Here is a 14,370-nt window from a genome sequence, read left to right on the forward strand (position 1 = left end):
AAAACCCGAGTGCGCTTAAAAAAGTGACAAGTGCCACAAAAAAAGTGCACTAGGATGCTGGTCTTCTTGAAACCCTCTCCAAAAGGAGAAGGGTCCCCCAAACCATTCCCCGTCCCTCCGAGCCAGAAGGCCACAGCGAGGAACAGGGACAAATAGCCACCTCCAGCCGAAGCCAGAGGCGACCCAATCTTACCCCCAGCACCTGCCCGAGTTCTCACCCGAGCAAGGCACTGGGAGCCAAAGACTGTGCTCCCCTCCCGGAAGAGGGGAGCCAACAACGCTCTCCTCCCGAAAGAGGAGAGCCAGGGGGGTTCAGGGGGGAGCGGAACCTGATGGCCACACACTCCCCCCCTAGACCTGCCAAGAGAGGAACCCATAAGGGAACCGCATCCCGACAAAATCCTAGTAGGACGTGACACACGTGAATAAGTGGACACACAGTGACAAAGAAATTAAATAAATAGTGAAGGTTTCACAGTATAATACTGCCCGGACCTTCGACCGGGAATTGAAAAAATTCCCCATCCTAAGGCCAGAAGGCCCAGAATAAGGGTGTGTGCGAAGAAAGAAATATTGAAGTGCTTGTGCAAATGTGCCATAAACTCAAGTGGGGTTCCCAATCCCAGTGAGTTAAGGCACCCCAGGGTCACCACTCCTGGGGCACTTCACACTTCGGGCTTTCGATCTTCCCCGGCCCAATGGCGTTGATCCTGGGGGGCCATGCTTTCCACCAGATGACTATATTAGCCACCTGGCGTACTAACAAGCGCCTAAACCCCAGTGTGCATAATGTATCAATCTACTAGGGCGGCCAACATCCAAAACCGCCTTTTCGAAAGATACTACACTTGATCTTAGCCAAAAGGCCGAGAAGCGATAACCAGAATTGGTTTCCGACTACGGTGCCACCCAAGGATTCTGAAAAGTCCATTTGTGGAGATGGCCACCTGGACTCCCGTTAAGAAGACATGCTGTCAACCTCTAGATCCCTCACATGCCTGCACTTTTCGGCTTGCTGCTGCTGCAATCCACGCGTTTTAGATCTGCATAACTCCACCTCTTTTAGCACAGTACCCTCAACCCCCGGCTGTTCCCACCCGCCTCAACACCGTTGGAAGGGAGGAGAACCCATTAAGGCGGGGGGGGGGTGGAACGAGCAGCTGTCTACCCTTAGCAGGAGGGTTGCTGATTAATTACCTCTCCTGCTGCTGCTGGCTGTCCAGCAGCAGACTGAAGGTGGCTGCTGCTGTGCGCAGGTATATAAAGGCTCAGAGCCTATTATGACACGCGCAGCCAGCGTTCCATTGCCACATTCCGTCTACTGCAGGCGGGATACCTGGGTGGCTGAATGTCACTGAGAAGCTCACAGAGACCGCCATAAGCAACAGTTTAAAAGAATGCCACAGACTAATCAACCAAACTTTTTTTTTTTTTTTTCTCTTTTATAGTCTGCAGGCATTAAATGAAAGAAGTCAGTGTTCCAGCAGAGGGAGACAACGTTTCAGAAAAGGCATTGTAGCAAACCAAAAAAGAAATTTTAAGCGCAGCAGAGTAACCAGCTCACATACCTGTTAGCTCAGGTGAGTTTAAAAGGCTGCTGTTGATAACAAGGGCATTTGCTAAATAGATGGTGTGTGTGCAACAATATACTGAAAGGTCAATTATATTGTGCAGCTTATCTCACCACCTGTAGTTATTTAGGTGAAAGCTCCAAAATGCTTGCCTAATATGTCTGTTTATCCAAAAGGAAGTATAGAGGGAGAGCTAGATAGATAGCATTGCATTACATTACATGGCAATGCAATGCACAGTTGCTGAAGTTGAACCAAAATGAGCTTGTCATCTGGCTTCTGCAACTTTTAACATGAAAAATCCAATGAGGAGAAGAAAAGCAAAGCCAAAGAGTCCATCCCAAAATCCGACAAACAAGCCAAATGAACAAAAAGCATTGAATTCAATTCTTTCTGATTTTAGAAACTGCATTAAAGAAGGGGTGCACCGGTCCTGGAGATACTGCAATACCAGGTCAATGCGTGGAGTGGACAGAGCAAGCTCTTTTTCCATCTCCCTGTTCTAAAAATCCATTTAATATATGGTCCCCAGATAGGGGACGTATCAGATATTAAACTGATAAGAACAGATACTACACTTGATCTTAGCCAAAAGGCCGAGAAGCGATAACCAGAATTGGTTTCCGACTACGGTGCCACCCAAGGATTCTGAAAAGTCCATTTGTGGAGATGGCCACCTGGACTCCCGTTAAGAAGACATGCTGTCAACCTCTAGATCCCTCACATGCCTGCACTTTTCGGCTTGCTGCTGCTGCAATCCACGCGTTTTAGATCTGCATAACTCCACCTCTTTTAGCACAGTACCCTCAACCCCCGGCTGTTCCCACCCGCCTCAACACCGTTGGAAGGGAGGAGAACCAATTAAGGCGGGGGGGGGGTGGAACGAGCAGCTGTCTACCCTTAGCAGGAGGGTTGCTGATTAATTACCTCTCCTGCTGCTGCTGCTGCTGGCTGTCCAGCAGCAGACTGAAGGTGGCTGCTGCTGTGCGCAGGTATATAAAGGCTCAGAGCCTATTATGACACGCGCAGCCAGCGTTCCATTGCCACATTCCGTCTACTGCAGGCGGGATACCTGGATGGCTGAATGTCACTGAGAAGCTCACAGAGACCGCCATAAGCAACAGTTTAAAAGAATGCCACAGACTAATCAACCAAACTTTTTGGGTTGGTTTCTCTTTTATAGTCTGCAGGCATTAAATGAAAGAAGTCAGTATTCCAGCAGAGGGAGACAACGTTTCAGAAAAGGCATTGTAGCAAACCAAAAAAGAAATTTTAAGCGCAGCAGAGTAACCAGCTCACATACCTGTTAGCTCAGGTGAGTTTAAAAGGCTGCTGTTGATAACAAGGGCATTTGCTAAATAGATGGTGTGTGTGCAACAATATACTGAAAGGTCAATTATATTGTGCAGCTTATCTCACCACCTGTAGTTATTTAGGTGAAAGCTCCAAAATGCTTGCCTAATATGTCTGTTTATCCAAAAGGAAGTATAGAGGGAGAGCTAGATAGATAGCATTGCATTACATTACATGGCAATGCAATGCACAGTTGCTGAAGTTGAACCAAAATGAGCTTGTCATCTGGCTTCTGCAACTTTTAACATGAAAAATCCAATGAGGAGAAGAAAAGCAAAGCCAAAGAGTCCATCCCAAAATCCGACAAACAAGCCAAATGAACAAAAAGCATTGAATTCAATTCTTTCTGATTTTAGAAACTGCATTAAAGAAGGGGTGCACCGGTCCTGGAGATACTGCAATACCAGGTCAATGCGTGGAGTGGACAGAGCAAGCTCTTTTTCCATCTCCCTGTTCTAAAAATCCATTTAATATATGGTCCCCAGATAGGGGACGTATCAGATATTAAACTGATAAGAACAGATTTTTTTTTTTTATTTTTTTTCTTTATCGAAAGCCCGAATTCGTGTACAAAACCCGAGTGCGCTTAAAAAAGTGACAAGTGCCACAAAAAAAGTGCACTAGGATGCTGGTCTTCTTGAAACCCTCTCCAAAAGGAGTAGGGTCCCCCAAACCATTCCCCGTCCCTCCGAGCCAGAAGGCCACAGCGAGGAACAGGGACAAATAGCCACCTCCAGCCGAAGCCAGAGGCGACCCAATCTTACCCCCAGCACCTGCCCGAGTTCTCACCCGAGCAAGGCACTGGGAGCCAAAGACTGTGCTCCCCTCCCGGAAGAGGGGAGCCAACAACGCTCTCCTCCCGAAAGAGGAGAGCCAGGGGGGTTCAGGGGGGAGCGGAACCTGATGGCCACACACTCCCCCCCTAGACCTGCCAAGAGAGGAACCCATAAGGGAACCGCATCCCGACAAAATCCTAGTAGGACGTGACACACGTGAATAAGTGGACACACAGTGACAAAGAAATTAAATAAATAGTGAAGGTTTCACAGTATAATACTGCCCGGACCTTCGACCGGGAATTGAAAAAATTCCCCATCCTAAGGCCAGAAGGCCCAGAATAAGGGTGTGTGCGAAGAAAGAAATATTGAAGTGCTTGTGCAAATGTGCCATAAACTCAAGTGGGGTTCCCAATCCCAGTGAGTTAAGGCACCCCAGGGTCACCACTCCTGGGGCACTTCACACTTCGGGCTTTCGATCTTCCCCGGCCCAATGGCGTTGATCCTGGGGGGCCATGCTTTCCACCAGATGACTATATTAGCCACCTGGCGTACTAACAAGCGCCTAAACCCCAGTGTGCATAATGTATCAATCTACTAGGGCGGCCAACATCCAAAACCGCCTTTTCGAAAGATACTACACTTGATCTTAGCCAAAAGGCCGAGAAGCGATAACCAGAATTGGTTTCCGACTACGGTGCCACCCAAGGATTCTGAAAAGTCCATTTGTGGAGATGGCCACCTGGACTCCCGTTAAGAAGACATGCTGTCAACCTCTAGATCCCTCACATGCCTGCACTTTTCGGCTTGCTGCTGCTGCAATCCACGCGTTTTAGATCTGCATAACTCCACCTCTTTTAGCACAGTACCCTCAACCCCCGGCTGTTCCCACCCGCCTCAACACCGTTGGAAGGGAGGAGAACCAATTAAGGCGGGGGGGGGGTGGAACGAGCAGCTGTCTACCCTTAGCAGGAGGGTTGCTGATTAATTACCTCTCCTGCTGCTGCTGGCTGTCCAGCAGCAGACTGAAGGTGGCTGCTGCTGTGCGCAGGTATATAAAGGCTCAGAGCCTATTATGACACGCGCAGCCAGCGTTCCATTGCCACATTCCGTCTACTGCAGGCGGGATACCTGGATGGCTGAATGTCACTGAGAAGCTCACAGAGACCGCCATAAGCAACAGTTTAAAAGAATGCCACAGACTAATCAACCAAACTTTTTTTTTTTTTTTTCTCTTTTATAGTCTGCAGGCATTAAATGAAAGAAGTCAGTGTTCCAGCAGAGGGAGACAACGTTTCAGAAAAGGCATTGTAGCAAACCAAAAAAGAAATTTTAAGCGCAGCAGAGTAACCAGCTCACATACCTGTTAGCTCAGGTGAGGTTAAAAGGCTGCTGTTGATAACAAGGGCATTTGCTAAATAGATGGTGTGTGTGCAACAATATACTGAAAGGTCAATTATATTGTGCAGCTTATCTCACCACCTGTAGTTATTTAGGTGAAAGCTCCAAAATGCTTGCCTAATATGTCTGTTTATCCAAAAGGAAGTATAGAGGGAGAGCTAGATAGATAGCATTGCATTACATTACATGGCAATGCAATGCACAGTTGCTGAAGTTGAACCAAAATGAGCTTGTCATCTGGCTTCTGCAACTTTTAACATGAAAAATCCAATGAGGAGAAGAAAAGCAAAGCCAAAGAGTCCATCCCAAAATCCGACAAACAAGCCAAATGAACAAAAAGCATTGAATTCAATTCTTTCTGATTTTAGAAACTGCATTAAAGAAGGGGTGCACCGGTCCTGGAGATACTGCAATACCAGGTCAATGCGTGGAGTGGACAGAGCAAGCTCTTTTTCCATCTCCCTGTTCTAAAAATCCATTTAATATATGGTCCCCAGATAGGGGACGTATCAGATATTAAACTGATAAGAACAGATACTACACTTGATCTTAGCCAAAAGGCCGAGAAGCGATAACCAGAATTGGTTTCCGACTACGGTGCCACCCAAGGATTCTGAAAAGTCCATTTGTGGAGATGGCCACCTGGACTCCCGTTAAGAAGACATGCTGTCAACCTCTAGATCCCTCACATGCCTGCACTTTTCGGCTTGCTGCTGCTGCAATCCACGCGTTTTAGATCTGCATAACTCCACCTCTTTTAGCACAGTACCCTCAACCCCCGGCTGTTCCCACCCGCCTCAACACCGTTGGAAGGGAGGAGAACCAATTAAGGCGGGGGGGGGGTGGAACGAGCAGCTGTCTACCCTTAGCAGGAGGGTTGCTGATTAATTACCTCTCCTGCTGCTGCTGCTGCTGGCTGTCCAGCAGCAGACTGAAGGTGGCTGCTGCTGTGCGCAGGTATATAAAGGCTCAGAGCCTATTATGACACGCGCAGCCAGCGTTCCATTGCCACATTCCGTCTACTGCAGGCGGGATACCTGGATGGCTGAATGTCACTGAGAAGCTCACAGAGACCGCCATAAGCAACAGTTTAAAAGAATGCCACAGACTAATCAACCAAACTTTTTGGGTTGGTTTCTCTTTTATAGTCTGCAGGCATTAAATGAAAGAAGTCAGTATTCCAGCAGAGGGAGACAACGTTTCAGAAAAGGCATTGTAGCAAACCAAAAAAGAAATTTTAAGCGCAGCAGAGTAACCAGCTCACATACCTGTTAGCTCAGGTGAGTTTAAAAGGCTGCTGTTGATAACAAGGGCATTTGCTAAATAGATGGTGTGTGTGCAACAATATACTGAAAGGTCAATTATATTGTGCAGCTTATCTCACCACCTGTAGTTATTTAGGTGAAAGCTCCAAAATGCTTGCCTAATATGTCTGTTTATCCAAAAGGAAGTATAGAGGGAGAGCTAGATAGATAGCATTGCATTACATTACATGGCAATGCAATGCACAGTTGCTGAAGTTGAACCAAAATGAGCTTGTCATCTGGCTTCTGCAACTTTTAACATGAAAAATCCAATGAGGAGAAGAAAAGCAAAGCCAAAGAGTCCATCCCAAAATCCGACAAACAAGCCAAATGAACAAAAAGCATTGAATTCAATTCTTTCTGATTTTAGAAACTGCATTAAAGAAGGGGTGCACCGGTCCTGGAGATACTGCAATACCAGGTCAATGCGTGGAGTGGACAGAGCAAGCTCTTTTTCCATCTCCCTGTTCTAAAAATCCATTTAATATATGGTCCCCAGATAGGGGACGTATCAGATATTAAACTGATAAGAACAGATTTTTTTTTTTTTAATTTGGCTATCCCCTGCAGAGGGATAAAACCGTTTATTAAAACTTTAACAAATTAAAAGCATAATTACACAAATACCAAACGTTAAAAGACAAATGAAATTTACAAAACAAAAAAATACAAAGATTTTAAATATTTAGGTTCCATTGGTCAACAAGCCATTTTTTGGAAATATGTACATTCTTCTTTTTGTCAATTAAATAATAAGTGTACATTTCACATAAACATAAACTTAAAACATCATTCACTGATAAAACATCTTGTTTAAAAATAGCAATGTTGCGCGCTTTCCAGAGAGATGACTTGGCGCAGTTCACTGTCTTCCAAGCCATTGTGTACTGGTCCATTGTGGGGCATTCCATAAGTCCGTATAGCACAGTTTTATATGTAAAGTCCTTGAGGTCTGCCACCCTTTCCAGTAGGGGGAGCAGTCTTCTCCAGAAATCCTTTGCAAAATTACATGTCCATAATAGATGTTCCACCGTTTCCTCTTCTTGGCATCCGGCTCTTGGGCAGATGGCAGACCTCACAAATCCTCTTCTGTATTGGAATGCCCGGCAAGGAAGACAGCGGTGCATGCAACTCCAAGCCAGATCTCTCTGTTCATTAAAAAGATAAAAAACGTTAATCATTTTCCAGATAGACATAGATTTGTCATCATCATATCTGTCAACATTACATATTTCCTCACTTTTACGTATTTCTTTAATTAGTTTCTTACTATTTCTTAATTCCTCTATTTTCTTAGTCCCTAAATTAAAATCGGACACTATTTTCCTTAAAATCTCATAATGCGTCGACAAATTAAAAGCATGGGGCACAGATATATTAACTTCATACCATCCAAACTTTCTCATAAAAAATCCTGTATTAAAACGCATAAAAAAGGACCAATAGTGATTCTTAAAAAGGGCATTAAAACAGTAAACGAACAGATGGATTAAAAGAAACCTATTAAAATCTGGAAAATCTTTACCACCTTTTACTTTTGATTTCATCACGATTTCTCTTTTCAGCTTTTCCATTTTTGAGTTCCAAAAGAAGGTAAAACAGGTTTTGGTTATCTTTTTTAAAACATTAACAGGCGGGGGAAAACCATGCTAAGATACAATAAAAGAGGTAAAATCACCATCTTTAAAACCAATACTTTACCCTCCATTGTAAGTCTCCTCATGTTCCACATACATATTTTCGTATTTACTTTCTGTGTAACTGTTTCCCAACTATTATAACCATCATTATTTTCAGTGAATGATATACCTAAAATGGAAATGGATTCGGAGACATTAATTGGTACATCACGTAAAATCATCCCCCCAACACTTAAAATGTTATACTTATTAAAATTGATTTTAAAACCAGAAGCTAGGCAAAAGGATTGCACTTGATGGAGAGTGGCCGTAAGTGATGGTGCATCTGTACACAAGACCGCCACGTCATCCATGTAGCCTACAACCTTGGCCTCCAAACCACCGCTTCCAGGCAGAGGGACACCGCATATCTGTTTATTTTGGCGTATTGCACATAACATTGGTTCCAGTGCACAGATAAACAGTAGGGGGGACAGAGGGCATCCCTGTTTCACCCCTGACCGTAAAAATACCTCTTGTGTCTTAAAACCATTCACTAAAATCTTACTTGTACAATCCTTGTAAAATGCTTTAAGCGATAGTAAAAACCCTTCTGGTATGCCCATTTTCTCTAAAACTTTAAAAAGATAAAAGTGTGAGACACGGTCAAATGCTTTTTCAAAATCAATAGATAAAATCGCCATTTTCCCCTTTCTGTCTTTCACATTCTCAATACAGTCTTTCACTAAATTCAGATTGTCCCATATACTGCGCCCCGGCACCCCACACACTTGATTAGAATGAATAACTTTGCTGATGACTTCTTTTAGACGATTTGCACAAATTTTAGCCATTATTTTATAGTCACAATTTAAAAGTGTTATTGGTCTCCAGTTTTCTAATTTTGATTTATCACCTTTTTTGTATAGGAGGGAGACTTCACCTTTCTTCCAGGAATTTAATAAAACCTTATTATTAAAAACCTCAGTAAACAAATAAAACAAATCATCTTTTAAAATATCATAAAAACATACATAAAATTCTATTGGGATGCCATCAGGACCAGGGACCTTTCCAGTTTTAAAACTTTTAATAGTTTTTAACACTTCTTGTTCCGTTAAAACTTGGGATAAAAACTCTTGGGATGCGGGATCTAAAACAGCTGTTAGTCCTTGCAGCGAATCATCCATTAATTTATTATCTATATTTTTTCCATTAAAAAGATTAGAAAAAAAAACCTCAACTTTACCCAGCATATTTTTTATATTATTCTCACCATCTATATGGTCAATTATCACTTTTTCTTTTTTATTTTTCCTAAAAAAATATCTGGAACACTTTTCATTTTCTTCTATATGTTGTACTCTAGAACGAAAAATTATCTCTTTTCCTTTTTGTTCTAGCCATTTTGAAATCTCTTCTTTTAAGTTTGAAATATCAAGTTGTACATCTATCCCATTGTCTCTGAGCTTAAATAATGTTTGTAGGCGGGTATTTAAAATTCTATATTCTTCATATTTTTCTTTGGCTCTACATATACTCTTTTTAATAAAAAAGTCTTTTATTTTTACTTTCATTCTATCCCACCATACACTCATAGTCTCATTTGTTTTTTTCCCTTTTCTACATTTCCTATAAAACTCAATAAAATCTGATAAAATCTGCGGGTCAGTTAAAAGGGATACGTTCATTTTCCAGCTTTTCTTACCACATTTTTTGTTGTCATTTACTTTTATGGTAAAGGATAAAAGTTTATGGTCTGAAAATATATTAGTTAAAACTTCACATTTGGCAGGTATTGTTTTATCTGAACCAAAAATAAAATCAATCCTAGAGCTACAATTAGCATTGTTCCAAGTGAAACCGGCGTCCTCTGGGCTGTCACTATGACACTCTTTATATATGTCTATCAATTTAGCATCTTTGACTATATCATGTAGCATACCTGAGGTTTTATCGTAGTTCCTGCTTACAGAGCTGGAGCGCCGGTTTTCACCTTTTAAAACACAATTAAAATCCCCTGCTAAGATAAAAGGTTCAGAGTTATTAATAAATAAAGGTAAAAGATCAAGCATTTCGGCTCTTTCATTTTTCTCTGGGGATCCATAAAAATTTAAAAACTGCCATCTAATACCATCAATAAAAGCTTTCACTAATAAAATACGACCTGGTAAAATTTCCTGAATAAAATCAATTAAAACGTTCCCTTTAAAAAGTATGGCTACACCCGCTGATCCTGCAGCATTCGATCCGGACCAGACAGATGGCCCACACTTCCACTCATCTTTATATTTTTGATATGACATTTCATGTGGGATATTACATTCTTGCAGAAAAAATACAGATGCAGTAAAACACGTAAAAAAATTAAAAAGAGCAGTTCTTCTCGTGTTAGATTTTATGCCTCTCACGTTGAGGGAAATACCTTTGAGTTCAGCCATCATTAGAAAATGTAGAAATTTTACTTAGGTAACTAAGAGCAACGGATTTACCTGTCCGATGAACCTGATCAGACCACTGGGCTTGCGCCTCCCTCCTCATCTGATAGTATCGTCACGAGAGTCTCCGTGGAGGAGGAAAGATTACCACATTTATATAAACCCGACGCTACACTGGCATAGCTCGGAGGGCTGGCTGGCAGAACCCGCTGGGTCTCCATTGGCTGGCCATGCAGTTCCTCATCAGGTGGGTCCCCGAGGGGTTCCGCCGCCCCTGTTTGACCTGTAGAAGGTCGTCCTATAGGAGGAGGTTGCGCACAAGGCAGAGCCTCTGACTCTTCAGAGGCAGCAAGATCCCGGTCCCCACCTGTAGCAGCGGAGACCGAAACCCCTGAGGGTCCAGCGTCCACGTCCCCTTCTGAAGAAGTGTCCATCTGTTCACCTCCTGCTGCCTCCTCCGAACCACCCTTTTTCTTTTTCTTAGGACCCACCTTTATCCACTCAGCGCCCTCAGCCCTAGGAGACCCAGACTGGGCATGGGCTTCTGCGTCGGCCTTTTGCCGGTCCCTTTTGACCTTACCAGTAGTGCCCTTCTGCTCCTTCTCAGCCCTCCTTTTGGACTCTCGCAGGTCCTGCAGCCAGGTTTTGGGATTTGGTATTTTACCTGTCATAGACTCTGGAGACATTTCACTATTTGGTACGCCCTTATTGTCTCCAGAGGCTCCAGGTTGTGGTTCCTCCTCCTGAGGGGTGGTCTGATCTTTTGGTCCTTGGTCGGACGTCTTGGACTTTCCCTTTTGCTCATCTTCCCGAAATCTGTGAGGGCAAGAAAAATAAAAGTGACCTGGAGTCTGGCAAAAACTACATTTCTTTTCCTTAGGGCATTCTTTTGTCTCATGTTCTTCACTAGCACAATTTCTACATGATACATTACAGTTTTCTTTTGAATGACCATAGCGCCCACAATTTCTGCAATATACTGGCATCCCAGAAAAGAAGAAATCCCCATTTGTTTGTCCAATTTTAAAACGGGCAGGGGGAAGCCGTATACCACCTGGTGTATTTGGATCTCTTATACACTTCACAAGAAATTTCCACTTAGATGTCCATATGTTATATTCATTAAGTATCTTCCCAATACATTTAACACTTTTAAAATAAATTGCTAAAAATGACATAATTTCTGGAGCAGAAACAAAAGGCGAAAATACTTTTACGACAACAAGTCTTACCTCATCCAGGACGTGCTCAACAATTTGTATCCCTTTCAGAACAGGACTATTTTCAACTTTTTTTAACTTTTCTAGAACATCTCTGAAAATACCTTCTCCAGTGAATGTGATGTCATAGTCACCTCTTCTAGGATAATCCTGGATGGACAGAATTTCATTCCTCTGCACGCCAAGAAGGTTCCTGAGCACGTCCTGGACTACATACCCTAATTTCCTCATATCCGAGCCACCCGCCGTGAAGTGAACTCGGATAGAGTTTTTTAGCCTCGCATAAAGAGGCACGAGGTTAGGGTCAACCTCCATGGAAACCGCAACAAGGTTGCAAATTGCAGCCGCTTGCAATCTGCGCTCCCAGTGTTCTTGCAGCGAAAGACACCTGGAAGCTGGGGGATCGCAACACGTTACCCTGGGACTAAGCCCTCTCCCTAATAGCAGCAAGCAGGTTAAGTCCACCAAAGTGGACGATCCTGCCAGGCCAAGGAGAGGGGTACCCGAGTACCCTTCAACTACAATCTCCTGCAATAAAGCACTTGATCGTAGCCAAAAGGCGAGAAGCGATAACCAGAATTGGTTTCCGACTACGGTGCCACCCAAGGATTCTGAAAAGTCCATTTGTGGAGATGGCCACCTGGACTCCCATTAAGAAGACATGCTGTCAACCTCTAGATCCCTCACATGCCTGCACTTTTCGGCTTGCTGCTGCTGCAATCCACGCGTTTTAGATCTGCATAACTCCACCTCTTTTAGCACAGTACCCTCAACCCCCGGCTGTTCCCACCCGCCTCAACACCGTTGGAAGGGAGGAGAACCAATTAAGGCGGGGGGGGGGGTGGAACGAGCAGCTGTCTACCCTTAGCAGGAGGGTTGCTGATTAATTACCTCTCCTGCTGCTGCTGCTGGCTGTCCAGCAGCAGACTGAAGGTGGCTGCTGCTGTGCGCAGGTATATAAAGGCTCAGAGCCTATTATGACACGCGCAGCCAGCGTTCCATTGCCACATTCCGTCTACTGCAGGCGGGATACCTGGATGGCTGAATGTCACTGAGAAGCTCACAGAGACCGCCATAAGCAACAGTTTAAAAGAATGCCACAGACTAATCAACCAAACTTTTTGGGTTGGTTTCTCTTTTATAGTCTGCAGGCATTAAATGAAAGAAGTCAGTGTTCCAGCAGAGGGAGACAACGTTTCAGAAAAGGCATTGTAGCAAACCAAAAAAGAAATTTTAAGCGCAGCAGAGTAACCAGCTCACATACCTGTTAGCTCAGGTGAGTTTAAAAGGCTGCTGTTGATAACAAGGGCATTTGCTAAATAGATGGTGTGTGTGCAACAATATACTGAAAGGTCAATTATATTGTGCAGCTTATCTCACCACCTGTAGTTATTTAGGTGAAAGCTCCAAAATGCTTGCCTAATATGTCTGTTTATCCAAAAGGAAGTATAGAGGGAGAGCTAGATAGATAGCATTGCATTACATTACATGGCAATGCAATGCACAGTTGCTGAAGTTGAACCAAAATGAGCTTGTCATCTGGCTTCTGCAACTTTTAACATGAAAAATCCAATGATGAGAAGAAAAGCAAAGCCAAAGAGTCCATCCCAAAATCCGACAAACAAGCCAAATGAACAAAAAGCATTGAATTCAATTCTTTCTGATTTTAGAAACTGCATTAAAGAAGGGGTGCACCGGTCCTGGAGATACTGCAATACCAGGTCAATGCGTGGAGTGGACAGAGCAAGCTCTTTTTCCATCTCCCTGTTCTAAAAATCCATTTAATATATGGTCCCCAGATAGGGGACGTATCAGATATTAAACTGATAAGAACAGATACTACACTTGATCTTAGCCAAAAGGCCGAGAAGCGATAACCAGAATTGGTTTCCGACTACGGTGCCACCCAAGGATTCTGAAAAGTCCATTTGTGGAGATGGCCACCTGGACTCCCGTTAAGAAGACATGCTGTCAACCTCTAGATCCCTCACATGCCTGCACTTTTCGGCTTGCTGCTGCTGCAATCCACGCGTTTTAGATCTGCATAACTCCACCTCTTTTAGCACAGTACCCTCAACCCCCGGCTGTTCCCACCCGCCTCAACACCGTTGGAAGGGATAAGAACCAATTAAGGCGGGGGGGGGGGTGGAACGAGCAGCTGTCTACCCTTAGCAGGAGGGTTGCTGATTAATTACCTCTCCTGCTGCTGCTGCTGCTGGCTGTCCAGCAGCAGACTGAAGGTGGCTGCTGCTGTGCGCAGGTATATAAAGGCTCAGAGCCTATTATGACACGCGCAGCCAGCGTTCCATTGCCACATTCCGTCTACTGCAGGCGGGATACCTGGATGGCTGAATGTCACTGAGAAGCTCACAGAGACCGCCATAAGCAACAGTTTAAAAGAATGCCACAGACTAATCAACCAAACTTTTTGGGTTGGTTTCTCTTTTATAGTCTGCAGGCATTAAATGAAAGAAGTCAGTGTTCCAGCAGAGGGAGACAACGTTTCAGAAAAGGCATTGTAGCAAACCAAAAAAGAAATTTTAAGCGCAGCAGAGTAACCAGCTCACATACCTGTTAGCTCAGGTGAGTTTAAAAGGCTGCTGTTGATAACAAGGGCATTTGCTAAATAGATGGTGTGTGTGCAACAATATACTGAAAGGTCAATTATATTGTGCAGCTTATCTCACC

The 14,370-nt window shown here is 43.8% G+C and overlaps 5 non-coding genes and 2 pseudogenes across 5 annotated transcripts; all 7 read right to left on the bottom strand.

Annotated features, from left to right (window-relative positions):
* Nucleotides 1-786: 786 nt before the first annotated feature.
* LOC141251527 (U2 spliceosomal RNA) lies at nt 787-878 on the bottom strand (annotated as a pseudogene).
* A 1,110-nt stretch (nt 879-1,988) lies between these two features.
* LOC141251503 (U2 spliceosomal RNA) lies at nt 1,989-2,179 on the bottom strand. Its single transcript, XR_012313199.1, has one exon. It is a non-coding gene; the product is annotated as a U2 spliceosomal RNA (small nuclear RNA).
* A 1,115-nt stretch (nt 2,180-3,294) lies between these two features.
* LOC141251524 (U2 spliceosomal RNA) lies at nt 3,295-3,486 on the bottom strand. The gene has a single exon (XR_012313220.1). It is a non-coding gene; the product is annotated as a U2 spliceosomal RNA (small nuclear RNA).
* A 795-nt stretch (nt 3,487-4,281) lies between these two features.
* Nucleotides 4,282-4,373, bottom strand: LOC141251528 (U2 spliceosomal RNA; annotated as a pseudogene).
* A 1,110-nt stretch (nt 4,374-5,483) lies between these two features.
* Nucleotides 5,484-5,674, bottom strand: LOC141251514 (U2 spliceosomal RNA). The gene has a single exon (XR_012313210.1). It is a non-coding gene; the product is annotated as a U2 spliceosomal RNA (small nuclear RNA).
* A 1,115-nt stretch (nt 5,675-6,789) lies between these two features.
* On the bottom strand, nt 6,790-6,981 carry LOC141251523 (U2 spliceosomal RNA). The gene has a single exon (XR_012313219.1). It is a non-coding gene; the product is annotated as a U2 spliceosomal RNA (small nuclear RNA).
* Nucleotides 6,982-13,366: 6,385 nt separating this feature from the next.
* On the bottom strand, nt 13,367-13,557 carry LOC141251526 (U2 spliceosomal RNA). Its single transcript, XR_012313221.1, has one exon. It is a non-coding gene; the product is annotated as a U2 spliceosomal RNA (small nuclear RNA).
* Nucleotides 13,558-14,370: the final 813 nt, after the last annotated feature.

Source organism: Phyllobates terribilis, unplaced genomic scaffold, assembly GCF_046119375.1.
Source record: "Phyllobates terribilis strain yellow unplaced genomic scaffold, ASM4611937v1 Scaffold_7168__1_contigs__length_39483, whole genome shotgun sequence".
In the NCBI taxonomy this organism is placed as follows: domain Eukaryota; kingdom Metazoa; phylum Chordata; class Amphibia; order Anura; family Dendrobatidae; genus Phyllobates; species Phyllobates terribilis.